The sequence below is a fragment of the Malaclemys terrapin genome, chromosome 8 (genome assembly GCF_027887155.1).
Source record: "Malaclemys terrapin pileata isolate rMalTer1 chromosome 8, rMalTer1.hap1, whole genome shotgun sequence".
Taxonomy (NCBI): Eukaryota; Metazoa; Chordata; order Testudines; family Emydidae; genus Malaclemys; species Malaclemys terrapin.
In genome coordinates, this window is record NC_071512.1 from 16,272,473 (window position 1) to 16,286,788 (window position 14,316).

The window sequence follows — 14,316 nt, forward strand, 5'->3', positions numbered from 1 at the left end:
GACTGCTGTTAGTACAGTTGGTCTCCAGCCAAATGTGTGCCCTTGCTTCTGATATTACTTCCCTCATCAGGAAAGTTTAAGGCAAAAAATAGCTTTAATGATGACTCCCAGGGGATGGCTGAGTTATTGTGAAGTCTCCTGAACCAGTCACAGCTTAGCCGTGGCATATGCTGTTGAGGGGAATTTCCTTCCTTTTCGGGCTTTGCTGTGTCTGTCGATATTTTCCCACAGACCCTCCCCTTCCCACAGATCTGAAGGTCTGAACAGATTCCAACCAGACTCTGTGCAACTCTTACAAGCCCAAGCCAAGTTTAGAGTGTCTCCCAGTTTTTCTGCCTTTTTCAATGTGCTTCTATATGCCACTTAATAAATCACGTCAACAGACATCTCTTTAGAATGACTAAGAAGAATGCTGCACTAGCTAGGGTCCCGTGACAAGAATGGCATTGGCGTCATGCTGTGACCTAATGTCTAAGGAAGAGTCCCTCTTCCCTCACCCTGTCCACTCCTTCCTTGCTGTACACTTCAAAGGGTGCAAATTTCCACTCTGCTATAAAAGCATTCTGGTCCCTTGGTCATGAATCATAGAATCAGAAACATAGGACTGGAAGGGACCTTGATAGGTCGTCTAGTCCAGATGAAGCTTCCTACTTTAGCCGCTGTATCTGCTCTTGTGATTAACAACCTAAGATTTAATAAATTGGGGAAGTGAATGAGTTTGTCAGCAGTGCAGAGCTATTATCTGTAGAGTTTTGAAAAACAAGGCTGTTGTCTATACTGAGAGTAGTTTTTTGAGCTGGGTGGGACTGTCTCTATATTTGTTGTATCATATCATGTAAAGATTTAGGCCCACATTTGTAGAATTTGAAATGGGCAAAAAATAGGCCCATACTGCAATTTGTGTAATTCCCTGTGTAAATGAAGCGCGCGCACATTATCATGCACACACATTATCATGCGCATGTTTTTGAAACTCCAAGTTCTGGTTTCTGTCAATAGGTTTTACTTCACTCCATTGATTCTTGTTGTCATTAGAACATGGATATTATAAATGAGGGATCCGACTAATGAAATAAGGTTTTGAGTATCTGGTGTTTACACCTTGGGTAGCTCCAATTTGGTCTACAGGAGCTTGAAGGGTTCCTAGTATCACTGATTGTCTGTTCTTGAAGTCTTTTCTACCCTACACAATATGTGATCTGCAGGGGAGAAGGGGTGTAAGCTAGTAATTGTTACTTTCACTAAACAAAGTTTTTCTCCAATATTTTATTCATGAGACTTATAGGCTATACACAAAAGACTATACACAAAACCCCATCTTGGGTTGTAATTGCTGGTAAGTGGGAAATTTTGTTTCCCAGGGATTTTTCTTCCAAGAGATTCTTTGGTTTCTACCTGCTGAATGATGATTTTTGAATACTTTTTTGGAACCTCGGGAACCAATGGCATCTGTTGGAAGAGTTCCTTGGAAGGGGGATGGTACTCCCCCAAATAAAACCCCTCTACATCTCCCAAGGAGATATAGTGTAATGAAGGGGCAACTGGCCATGACAGACCGCGCCAACACATAGGATGGGTATTACCCAAATCCCGCTTAGGCAAAGTGCAGCCTTGATGACCGCAACTTCCTGGAAGTCCAAAATAGCCCTCAGAGGCACATTCCATGTCACCACATGGCAAATGTCAACACTGAACAGAACTGGGTGCAGGACCCGTCTTATAAAAGAACTCACTCATTATAGGATCATAATCACCAGCATCACCGAGGCATGTCTGCCACAGAGCGATCCTTCCACAGTAACTTGAGCAACCATCCTCCACTCCAATGGTCCACACCAAACTCAAGGTGTGACACTCATTATTAGACAACTTCTAGCACAGACTTCAACCACCTGGAAACCCATTTCTCCATGCTTTTACTATGCTTGGCTCCAACATCATCATGAACATTTGTCTGTCATTGTGGCCTACGGACCTATGGAAGACCTGCAGAAAAGGGTGCATTCTATCACCAACTAGCAGCAAAAATCCAATCAACTCCACCACAACACACTGCTACTGCTCGGAAATTTCAGTCCTGTGACTGACTGCGATTGAACTGGGTATGAAAACACGATAGGTCCTTTTGGTTCAGCTTCCCCAAATGACACCGCCACCTGGCTTTTGACACGGTGTGTCACCGAGCTCTTGTCTTTTATGGGGTCCTGGTTTAGATTCCTTAACAATCGTCGCTGGACCTGGATTTCAAATAATGGATGTGGTATGAAAGAAATTGACCATATCCTTATCAGAAATCGCTCTATAATGAAATCTCAATGGGTCTTCAGCAGTGCAGACACACCAGCAAACTCAGACCATAAACTAGATGTCACTCAATTCTCACTCCATCTTCCAACATCTCCATCGCCTTGCAAGCCAGATGTCCACCAAAAGTACAATATCTAGCATCTATCCAAGGATCCTGTTGAAGCTGTGATGTACACACAGGTTGTTGAGGATCACATGGAGATCCCCTTGAGTGGCATACATAATGCTATATCACATGCTGCACTGAAACAATCTGCTTCAAACCATCACACAAGAAACCTTGGCTTTCTGAATAGGACTTTTATATATTTGTGAAAAAGGCAGAAGCACACAAATACGGAGTCTGGTGGCACCTTAAAGACTAACAGATTTATTTGGGCATAAGCTTTCGTGAGTAAAAACCTCACTTCTTCGGATGCATAGAGTGAAAGCTACAGATGCAGGCATTATATACAGACACATGGAGAGCAGGGAGTTACTTCACAAGTGGCGAACCAGTGTTGACAAGGCCAATTCAATCAGGGTGGATGTAGTCCACTCCCAATAATAGATGAGGAGGTGTCAATTCCAGGAGAGGAAAAGCTGCTTCTGTAGTGAGGACAGTCCCTCTGCAAAAGAATAAATGGACACAAATCGGACATCAGGAATGGTAACATACACAAGCCAGTAAGTGAACACTTCAATCTCCCTGGTCATTCTATCACAGATTTAAAAGTCACTGTCATTGAACAAAAAAACTTCAGAAACAGACTTCAAAGAGAAACAGCAGAACTAAAATTCATTTGCAAATTCAACACCATTAATCTGGGCTTGAATAGGGATTGGGAGTGGCTGGCTCACTACAGAAGCAGCTTTTCCTCTCCTGGAATTGACACCTCCTCATCTATTATTGGGAGTGGACTACATCCACCCTGATTGAATTGGCCTTGTCAACACTGGTTCGCCACTTGTGAAGTAACTCCCTGCTCTCCATGTGTCTGTATATAATGCCTGCATCTGTAGCTTTCACTCTATGCATCCGAAGAAGTGAGGTTTTTACTCACGAAAGCTTATGCCCAAATAAATCTGTTAGTCTTTAAGGTGCCACCAGACTCTTTGTTGTTTTTGTAGATACAGACTAACACGGCTACCCCCTGATACTTGACAAATACGGAGATGTCCAAGAATGTAAACAGCTGAAAAGGCATTTTCCGGGTCATGGCAAAACATGACCCTGAGATCTACACCCACTCCCTGGCTGACAAGGCCGAAGATGGCCTAAAATACAACAATCTGCTGCCTGCCTACTGAGCCATTATACGCCTGGCAGGCAGCCATGAACATCTTTTTAACATCCCCATCATGAAACCAAACGGCTCTCCCGGTTCATCGATGAATGATGTCCTGGACAGATGGAAAACACATTATGAAGATGTGCTGAACCACACACTTGCCGACAACTGTCCAGTTTGCTACGTGACCTAGCAAACTGCACAGCTGCAGATGCAGGGACAAACACTGATCCTCATCACTTGAGGAAGTACAAAATCCCATCCAAAAATTACGGAATAGATGTGCTGCTGGACCTGATGGTATTCCACCCATGCTGCACAAAGTTGCCTTGGAACCAGTGAGTGTCAGCCTGCATCAGCTGTTCTGAAGTGTAGGCCTCAGGCAAAGTACTAGCAGAATGGAAAGATGGCATCACAGTGTCCCTGTACAAGGGCAAAGGATCTCACACTGAGTGTGGCAGCTACTAGCCAACCCCACTGTTATCTGTCCCTGGAAAGTTTTTTTGCTTACGTTCTGGTTGGAAGGATACACCCGCTCCTTAAGACATAATTGTCACAGCAGTCAGATTTTGCTGTTGGGTGATGGACAACAGACCCTGTCCTTACCCTTCAGCTTCTGCTGAGCAGCACCAAGAATTTAACTGTCCATTTCATGTGGCATATATCAACATCAGAGTGTCTTTTGATTCAGTCCTTTGTCTCTCACTGAAAGGAGTTGGCATTCCAGATGTTCTGCTACTCCGGTACCAGTGCAAGAGTGTGCATCAGTTCATGGCTTTTGATGTGTTTCTACACATCATCAGGTGTGAAGCAGTGATGCATTCTCGCCTCAGCAGTATTCTGTCAAGCTATCAATTAGATATTAGGACATGACGCTCCAAATGTCACACTTAAGGTTGGTCAAGAAGTGTTCACCAACCAAGATTATGCCAAGAATATGCTGCTTGCTTGTGGAGAAGTCAGAGAATTTCAGCCCCGCCCTTCAAGATATCCAAGATGCCACTCGCACTATGGGGTTGAACACCTCATGGCAGAAGACCAAGGTCTATCTCCTCAGAGCTGGGCCACCAGAACTCCAGTGGTGGGTGGGAGAGGTTGTCAAGTACTGTGACATTTCACACAAAGAGAGTGGTGAGTGTTTACGAATTCATCTACTTAGTCTGCAAGCAGAGTTGACACAAACTTTAGTTAATAGGTCTCGCTGCCTGCTGCATGAAGTCCAAGTGTTGCTTATGGATCTAGAAACGTCTTTGCACTAACACAAAGTTTGGGATCTATCAAATCTGGATACTATTTATATTGCTGTATGGATCAGAAACCTGGGCCCTCTTACAGGCAGGCTTGGAGCAGCTAGAGGCATTCCTTTTATGTTGTCAGCACCAAATCCTGAGTATAACGTGGTTTGACTTTGTGCAAGACAGCATAATCTCCCAGAGATCTGGCCTTCTTTCAGTTGCTCATTATATTCAAAAGTGGTATTGCATGCTCTTTGGCCATGTCACCCGGATAGACAAAAGCACCCGAGCATGTCATGCTCCCAAACTGTCCCTTGACGCATGAAGAGGTGCATGCCCTAACCGTACCTGCTGCTGCCTGTGGGGCTGCCCCAGAGATTCATGGACTTGCAGGATTGAGTGAGATCTGGAAACTCCACTACATAATACCTAGTGCAGTTCAGTCAGCTGTGGTCACTCTGGTTGGTGCAACAGTTCTCGGTAGACTATGTGTATTTGATGATGATGGTTGATGCTAATGCTTACTTCACAGTATGTGCCTTGGGTTTTGTGGAACATAGCTAACATGGTTCAGTCTACTCTGCACAAATCAATTCTGTTCTCCCAGTTCTTGGCTGTATTCCCGTTCTTACTGTTTGTTGAAGTGTATTAGTTTGTCTTTAAATATTTGCCTTGAACCTCATTTGCCATCCCATGTAATAATCATGTTGCTAATTTCTGTTGACAGCACTCTAGTAATTAAATTACCAACCCATTCTCTGCTGTATGCTGATATTTTTTACCAGCCAATACTGGCTAATGGTGTTTAATCTTTGCTTTCGGTTGTAGGGAGTACCTTATTCTTTTGGATGTGTTGGAGGGAACACCATGTACAGAAAGTCTCATTTGCTTGCTTAGTGTAGAGAAGGAACATGGATTTTTAAACATCTCCGTTTTTTTTCTGTATACACGATGTTGGTGCTGTATAAAGCAAGCTTGATCAATTACTGTTATTTTACTCTGTTTGGGACATGCTTGCTGTTCGATGAAGTGACGGTTATTTTGAGCATGTCCTTTTATAACACAGTGTTCCAACAAGACTGCCATCCAAGCTCCTTGCATACATTGCTTGTCTCACTGAAGTGTACGAATGGTGGAAAATGTGTTTAGGCTGCTTTAAGGAAAAGATGGTGCTTATCTTGTTTTTATTTTATTATTTTTACTACTGTAACGTTTAGAGACCCCAACTGAGGTCAGAGCCCAGTTGTGCTGTGCACGTGGTTCATACATGGTAAGGAACAGTCCCTGTTGGGAATGAAACCCCTAGACTCCTGCTTTCCAGACTGGTGTCCCAGCCATGGGGCAATGCTACCTCTCCTGATAGAAGAAGCCACTAAGAAGCCCATACAGCTATTGTGAGATAAACTTGACAGCTTATAAAGAGAAGATGTGTGCTATTTTTGGCGGATCTGGAGTGTTTTCCCCTTTGCGGATAGCATTCTGTTGGTGCATGTCAGAAATCCAGTGTTGATTGTTAATGATGAGAACAAGGAGGTGTGCTGTTGGTTGCCACTGGGGAAGAAATTGAGTGAGTACTAGCAGAATTCATCCCTCTAGCTCCAGAACGACATTGTTTATGAGTTGCATTTTGTTGTTAACAGAATGACTGTCAATACCAGACATTCAGAACCAGGGCCGGCTTTAGGACCTGCGGGGCCCAATTCCACAGTCCGGGTCTTCGGCAGCACAGGGTCCACTCGACGTCTTCCGCGGCATTGAAGGACCCCCCGCCGCCAAAATGCCGCCGAAGACCCCGGCGCAGACCCGCTGCGGCCAAAATGCTGCCTGAGTGACCGCCACCGGGTGAGCCTAAGGCGCGGAGCACAGGGCCCTCTTACCCGTGGGGCCCGATTCCAGGGAATCGGGGGAATCGGCCTAAAGCCAGCCCTGTTCAGAACGCCAGTATTGATTGCATCATTTGCGATTATTACTGTGTGTCGTATAGCCCAAGTAATTGCTCTATAAAACAGTGTTTTGCTTTTTCAACATGCTGAATAATTTGGATTTTTGCAGTAAATCCTTGAACAGTTACAGAAACTGAAGTCAATCCACTGTATTTGCTTTAGTAGTGCAAGAGTCACCACATTCCTTAGAATTTACCTAATTCAGAATTGCTGTGTACGTCACAGTGAAGACTTCAGGGAGCCTTCCACTCTACATGCCTTCAAGAATCCAGCTAAATTCTGTTTATGCTTATGAGCCCCATCTTTCAGTTCTAACTCACTGATTATTTCTTCTTCTCTGCTCCCATCCCTCTTTTTCCACTCCCTGTCATCCCTGTGTCAGGGCTACCATATTTCAGATGTCCTTCAGAGATGATTAAAGCTACCCTGCCCTTTGGCCAACAGTTCATCAAATCTCTGTCAGGATGGTGACATGTAACCATGACGTCAACTGAATCACAAAATGTGCAGTCAAGGAGTCTTAACATTCCAAGTGTGGGGAGGAAGGAAGTGACTCTTTCTCTCTTCTTTAAAACAAACACACACAAAAAAACCAGGAATTACTTCAGAGCAAGAAACTCCTTGCACAACAGGTGCAGTCATAGGATCTAGGAATATATAGTCACCTCACTTGGAAAAAGTTAATCTTGCTCACAAAGGGGTAGTACTGGCAGTGGATGAGGTTAATAATTTGATCATTTGATTCAATTTATAGGTTTTAAACAGAGATACTCAAGTAGTTTAGGGCTAAAATTTGGCCTACTTTGATTTTCTAGTGCCTAAATATCTCATTTAAAATTCAAAGTCACCAGTCAATTATTAGGAAATTAAAGAAAGAGAGAGATAATAGCCTTTGTTAATGAATGGTCCTTCGCTGTTTTTGTTCTGTTGATGCGGCACTATCCAGTAGAAGGAATATAAGTTGACCAACCAATCCCTGTTTCTAGAGCTAGTGGACTAGAGTTAATTGTTTTAGTGCCTTAGCTGTGTATTTCCATACTTTCAAATGTTTGAACTTCTTATACTTCGAATGAATTCGTCCTGGAATTGTGTTGATGTTACTGAAGGAAGCAAACAAAACAAGCTATCCATTGTTGTTTATTTTGTGCCAGACAAGGAACACAGTTGAGGATCCAGAACTGGATCAGAACAAAAGAGGGCAAAACTGGTACAGGAAAAATTATAGATCTTTTACAGTGATTTACAAAGAGCAAAAAGTTAGAAAGAAGGAAAAAGTGAAGTCTACTTTCTCTGGGGCTGCCGGCCCTCTGCTTATGCTGGGAATGGCTATAACTGAAGCTAAGAAATAGGTGTGAACACACACAGCACCTTAGGGTATGGCTACACTTGCAGATGTAGAGGGCTGTGAGTTAAACCCACCTTTGGAGAGCGCAGTAGGAAAAGCTCTGCAGTCTGTCCACACTGACAGCTTCAAGGACACTGGCGTGGCCACATTTGCGGCACTTGCAGCGGCATTGGGAGTGGTGCATTATGGGCAGCTATCCCAGCATGCAAGTAACTGCAGCGTGCTTTTCAAATGGGTGGTGGGGTGGAGTGTGACAGGGAGTGTGTTGTGTGTATGTGGAGAGAGAGTGGGTTTTTGGGGTGCTGAGAGTGTGTCAGAATGCTGTCTTGTAAGTTCAGACCCTCCCCCCCACAAGCGAACAGTAAATGTTTGCTTTTTCTTGGAGCTGATAAGCAGCCGGCTTCTCCGAAATGGAGCTTTGAAAGGGCATTTCTGCATTCCTGCAGCCGATTTCACAACAATGACAAGAGTGGCCACTTGAATTAAGGGATTATGGGACATTTCCGGAGGCTGATCACAGCGCAGTAACGCAACAGCTTGTTCACACTGGCGCTGCAGCGCTCCACCAGGGGCGCAGCAAACATTATTCCACTTGCCAAGGTGGACTACCAGCAGCACTGTAGCTGCAGAGTCAGAGCGCTCTATGTGCCTTGCCAGTGTGGATGGAGAGTGAGCTAGGGCGCCTGGGGCTACTTTATTGTGCTGTAACTCACACGTGTAGCCAAGGCCTTAGAACCAGCAGACCTGCTCAAAAAATAGTATTCTCTCTGACACCCAGTGCCTTCTCCCCACAAACACAAAATGACAAAATACAACAGCTCTCTCTTCTATTCTCCCCCTTTAACACACAGGTTTTAAGTCATTTTTTGTTGACATACCTGCGGTCTTCACCAAAGGTTTTAATTACCTGCCAAAACCAAGCAGCCCTTTACATTTCAGTGGCCGGTTTGAGTCTGAAGTACAAACAAGGCCTGATTTAAAATCAAACTTGTATCTATTTTAGTTGCTATCTTGGCTGCTTGTAAAGTCTAATTTAGTTTAGTTTGATGAAAGCTATAAGGTTTCATGGAGAAGTATCAGGGAAGTCTGAAGGTTCCTTCTTCTGTTCTTTTTATCAGTAAGATGCTGGCCCTTGTACCAAGCTGTGTGGGGTGACCCTGGACTTTATTTCTGTTGTCCTAGAGAGAAATTAGCCTTCTAATTCTTGGCATCCTCTCAGGAGCCCTGGAGACCCACCCTGTTCCCTCTTCTTTGAGCTCCAGCATCATTCTAGATCCCATGCTCTAATCTTCTGGTTGAGAGAGACCATAATTGCCATCCATCTTCACTTTATCCCATTCAGGGGTTTTGCTTCCAACTACAACAGTTTAGAGGGGTGACAGGCTATTTAATGAGAAGGGACTCCCCTGTCCCTCACTATCACTAGCTAACTATTGGTCCCACAGAGAGCTGTAGCTAACGAGCACAATAAGACAGCCTCTACCCATTACAAGCAGTGACAGCTCTGCATGCCTGTTCCAGTTCAGACAGATTACAGCTTACTTGGGCCAGTGTCTCGCGTTTGTTTGGGCTACAGTCTAGCATTACTAGAATGGATGCTAAAGAACTAATAAACCTGATGGTCATTAAACAGCTTGTTGGTTTTATATACTTCATAGGAGCTTTGATTTCTCCATTGTTGCCATTTTCCTTTTCCATATATAATTCCAGCCTTTGCTCTCAATTTTCTGCCTGCACTTTTGCATCTTGTGCTAAATGTGCTGGCAGGTTTGATCTGGGAATGGCCTGCAGTTAGGCTTTTAAAAACTTCAAATCAAATGTTCGCTGGTTAAAAGCCCTGCATGTTATGTTGTTGCCTGGTGACACTGGTGAGTGTTGTATGAGCTCTCAATTACTGGCTTGGCTTTGCAACACTGCCACATAAACATCACACAGCTTGGTCAGTGTAACAGCTGCTAAATTTGGAAGTACACTGCAGCCAGCAGAAATACTCCAACAGCCAAATTCTGGCCATTATAGGAAATAGCCCCAATGCAAAGTTTTACTTTCTGCAAAAGTAGTGTTAATGTGTGTCCCTATCTCATCCATTCCTCAACCTCCAGGCAAATCACTCCTCGAAACACAAGAGTAATCTGCACGGATGAGTGACATTTATTGGGCCCATTGCTGTTCTTGGGGTGGACCTAAGGGTCATGCCCCCTAAGACTGTTCCACAGTGTCCATCAATGGCTTTGATCATGGAGTGGTGGCTCCACAAGTTTGAAGGGGAGCCAGATTCTGGAAAAATTCCATCCATTCTCCCTTTTTTGCATCCAGCTTTCTGCTGTGCAGTACGTACAGCTGTCTCAAAATCAGTAACTGAATACATACGCAGACTTAGAAAAATGCAGATAATTGGGGTTTCTGACAAAAATCTTAAAAATAAGTTCCTCTTGTCTATACTTGCAAAGACCTGAATTCAGACTCTCCCAAACCACCTGCAGGAACTAAGGCATATCCATTCATCATCTCTCCCTGCCCTGCTTTTGAACTGTCATGTCATTAACTCTTGCAGGGGGAAATATGAAACCTTGAACAGAGGCCTTACAAGGTAAAGTACTCAAATAAGGCATACAATCACAGTCGTCCTCACTTGTTGTAATCTAAGATTTCATGCCACATTTTTCATGAAAGCTGTTGTGTTAACCCTGATGTGCCTCCCAAATTCTAACTTGGATAATTACATTCTATTTCACTAATTGCCCCTGCAGTTTTCAATTGGATATGGTGTTTTTCCACTCGGTGTCTGAACAGCTGCGTCCCATTCCAAAAGTGTCAGCTACCTTTCTGTCTTGGGTAAAATGACATCTTGCCACATAGGACTGATCCGAGGCATAGTAAGTTAATGTCTGTAAAGCACTTTGAGATCCTATGATGAAAACAGCTGTATGAACAAGTTCTTACTGAGCCAAATAAACTGAGGTTCTTATTATGATGAAACTTCTGTGGAATTCAATGGGAGTTTTGCCAAAATAAAAAATAGATTAATGATTTCAAAATTTACTTGATTATCTTTTATTTTGTTATGGTAGGTAAAAGGGGGATTGATACTTTAAGGATTGCTTTAAAATGTATTTGTAATTTATAAAAAACTCTATACAAACAAAATTATTCTGTAAATAATTTGGGATCTTAGCCTTTTTGTGACTTTTATTTACAAAAGCTTTTCTGGTTCAACTCTAAAAGCTATATTTCAGTCCAACTCCACAGTGATTTGAGAGCCCAGGCATAGCTCTGATGCCCTGTATTTTCCCATACTTCTAGCAGACACACACTGCTTTCCCCAGATTTCTGCATTGTGCTAAGGGATTGGAGGTGACATTAGAAAATTACAGTCGCAACCACTCTTATGGAGTGCTTTTCATATTTATCATTATTATAACTAGTTTCGTTTTAATAAAAAGAAACTGGTTATTTTCAGTTTTTCCTTTCGGGTCAATCAGGAAGCTAGGAGAATCCCATTTTTATTATGTGAATGCATTTATTTAATAGGGTTGGGGTACTTTTTATGAAAAAAGTACTCCAAGCAGTAGCTGTACATCATGAGTCAGCAGGTTTCTGTCTTGTGCCAGCAGACTCTCAGCAGGGGTCGCAGACAAACTAACACCAAATGCCTGATGCTACAGAAGCCCCCCAAGGAGAGAGGGATTTTTCTAAAAGTGCAGGTTTTCTTCACCCTTGCCTTGTTAAGGTGACCTTTTAAAAACACAAAAAAGTACCTACCACAGACACACTACAGCTGACAAATGGAAGTTACCAAATTAAATTGCTTGCTAGCTCTGCTTGAATGTTAAAACCATAAATATTTGTTTGCATACAGGAAATCATTTTTTGTTTTAAACACTTGGTTCAGTGTTTCTGTAATGCATTCATTTTAAAAACAAAAATTCTACATGAATGAATCCTTATGATGAAGGTATGCAACATAGGTAAACTCAGTGCAGTCTGTTTGCCAGCTACTTCATAGGAAAGGCTGAAATAGAACTCTCTGGGATCTTTATTTCTTTTTCTTGTTCCCAAGTTCTCTTAGGGTATGTGTACACTATGGGATTAATCCGAATTTATATAATTCAAATTTGGAAAACAGATTGTATAAAGTCGAATGTATGCAACCACACTAAGCACATTAATTTGGCGGTATGCGTCCATGTACCGGGGCTAGTGTCGATTTCCGGAGCGTTGCACTGTGGGTAGCTATCCCATAGCTATCCCATAGTTCCCGCTGTCTCCTCTGCCCATTGGAATTCTGGGTTGAGATCCCAATGCCTGATGGGGCCAAAAACATTGTCGCGGATGGTTCTGGGTATATCCTCCCCCCTCTCCAGGAAGCAACGGCAGACAACCATTTCGCGCCTTTTTCCTGGGTGAACAGTGCAGACGCCATACCACGGCAAGCATGGAGCCCGCTCAGCTCAAGACAGCAGTCATGAACATTGTAAATACCTTGCGCCTTATCGTGCAGTTTATGCTGAACAAGAACCTGTAAAACCAGGCGGCGAGGAGCAGGCTACGGCAGCGCGGCGGCGAGAGTGATGAGGATATGGACATGGAATTCTATCGAACCAGGGGACCCGGTGCTTTGGAGATCATGCTGTTAATGGGGCAGATTATAGCCGTGGGACGCCGATTCTGGGCCCGGGAAACAAGCACAGACTGGTACCGCATAGTGTTGCAGGTGTGGGACGATTCCCAGTGGCTGCGAAACTTTCGCATGCGTAAGGGCACTTTCATGGAACTTTGTGACTTGCTTTCCCCTGCGCTGAAGCGCCAGAATACCAAGATGAGAGCAGCCCTCACAGTTGAGAAGCGAGTGGCAATAGCCCTGTGGAAGCTTGCAACGCCAGACAGCTACCGGTCAGTCGGGAATCAATTTGGAGTGGGCAAATCTACGGTGGGGGCTGCTGTGATGCAAGTAGCCAAAGCAATCACTGAGGTGCTGCTACGAAAGCTAGTGACTCTGGGAGATGTGCAGGTCATAGTGGATGGCTTTGCTGCAATGGGATTCCCTAACTGTGGTGGGGCGATAGATGGAACCCACATCCCTATCTTGGCACTGGAGCACCAGGGTACCCAGTACATAAACCGCAAGGGGTACTTTTCAATGGTGCTGCAAGCACTTGTGGATCACAAGGGACGTTTCACCAACATCAACGTGGGCTGGCCGGGAAGGTTCATGATGATCGCGTCTTCAGGAACACTACTCTGTTTAAAGGGCTGCAGCAAGGGACTTACTTCCCGGACCAGAAAATAACCATTGGGGATGTTGAAATGCCAATAGTTATTCTTGGGGACCCAGCCTACCCCTTAATGCCATGGCTCATGAAGCCATACACAGGCAGCCTGGACAGGAGTCAGGAGCTGTTTAACTACAGGCTAAGCAAGTGCAGAATGGTGGTAGAATGTGCATTTGGCCGTTTAAAAGGTCGCTGGTGATCGCTACTGACTCGCTCTGACCTCAGCCAAAGAAATCTCCCCATTGTTATTTCTGCTTGCTGTGTGCTCCACAATCTCTGTGAAAGTAAGGGGGAGACCTTTATGGCAGGGTGGGAGGCTGAGGCAAATCGCCTGGCTGCTGATTACGCACAGCCAGACACCAGGGCGATTAGAAGAGCACACCAGGAAGCGCTGTGCATCAGAGAAGCTTTGAAAACCAGTTTCATGACTGGCCAGGCTACAGTGTGAAATTTATGTTTGTTTCTCCTTCATGAAAACCCGCCCCCTTTATTGACTCATTCATTCTCTGTAAGGAACCCACCCTCCCCATTCCCTCAGCTTTCTTTCAAAGGAAATAAAGTCACTATCGTTTAAAAATCATGTATTCTTTATTAAGTGATTATAAACATAGGGAGAGAACCAACAAGGTAATCTGGGTGAGGTTTGGGAGGAGGATAGGAGGGAAGTAAAAGGCCACTGAACAAATTCAATATAATGACAGCCTTTTGGTTGGGCTGTCCACTGGGGTGGAGTGGGAGGGTGCACGGAGCCTCCCCCCCCCCGCGTTCTTACACGTCTGGGTGAGGAGGATATGGAACATGGTGAGGTGGGAGGGAGGTTATACAGCAGCTGCAGCGGCACTCTGTCATCCTGCTGCCCTTCCTGAAGCTCCACCAGACGCCGGAGCATGTCCATTTGCTCACGCAGCAGCCCCAGCGTTGCAGCCTGCCACCTCTCATCTC

General features: G+C 44.3%; 1 protein-coding gene across 2 annotated transcripts in view; it reads left to right on the forward strand.

Annotated features, from left to right (window-relative positions):
* ARHGAP26 (Rho GTPase activating protein 26) overlaps window positions 1-14,316 on the forward strand; it is a 317,491-nt gene that overhangs the window by 252,518 nt on the left and 50,657 nt on the right. The gene's annotated exons all lie outside the window — the stretch shown is intronic.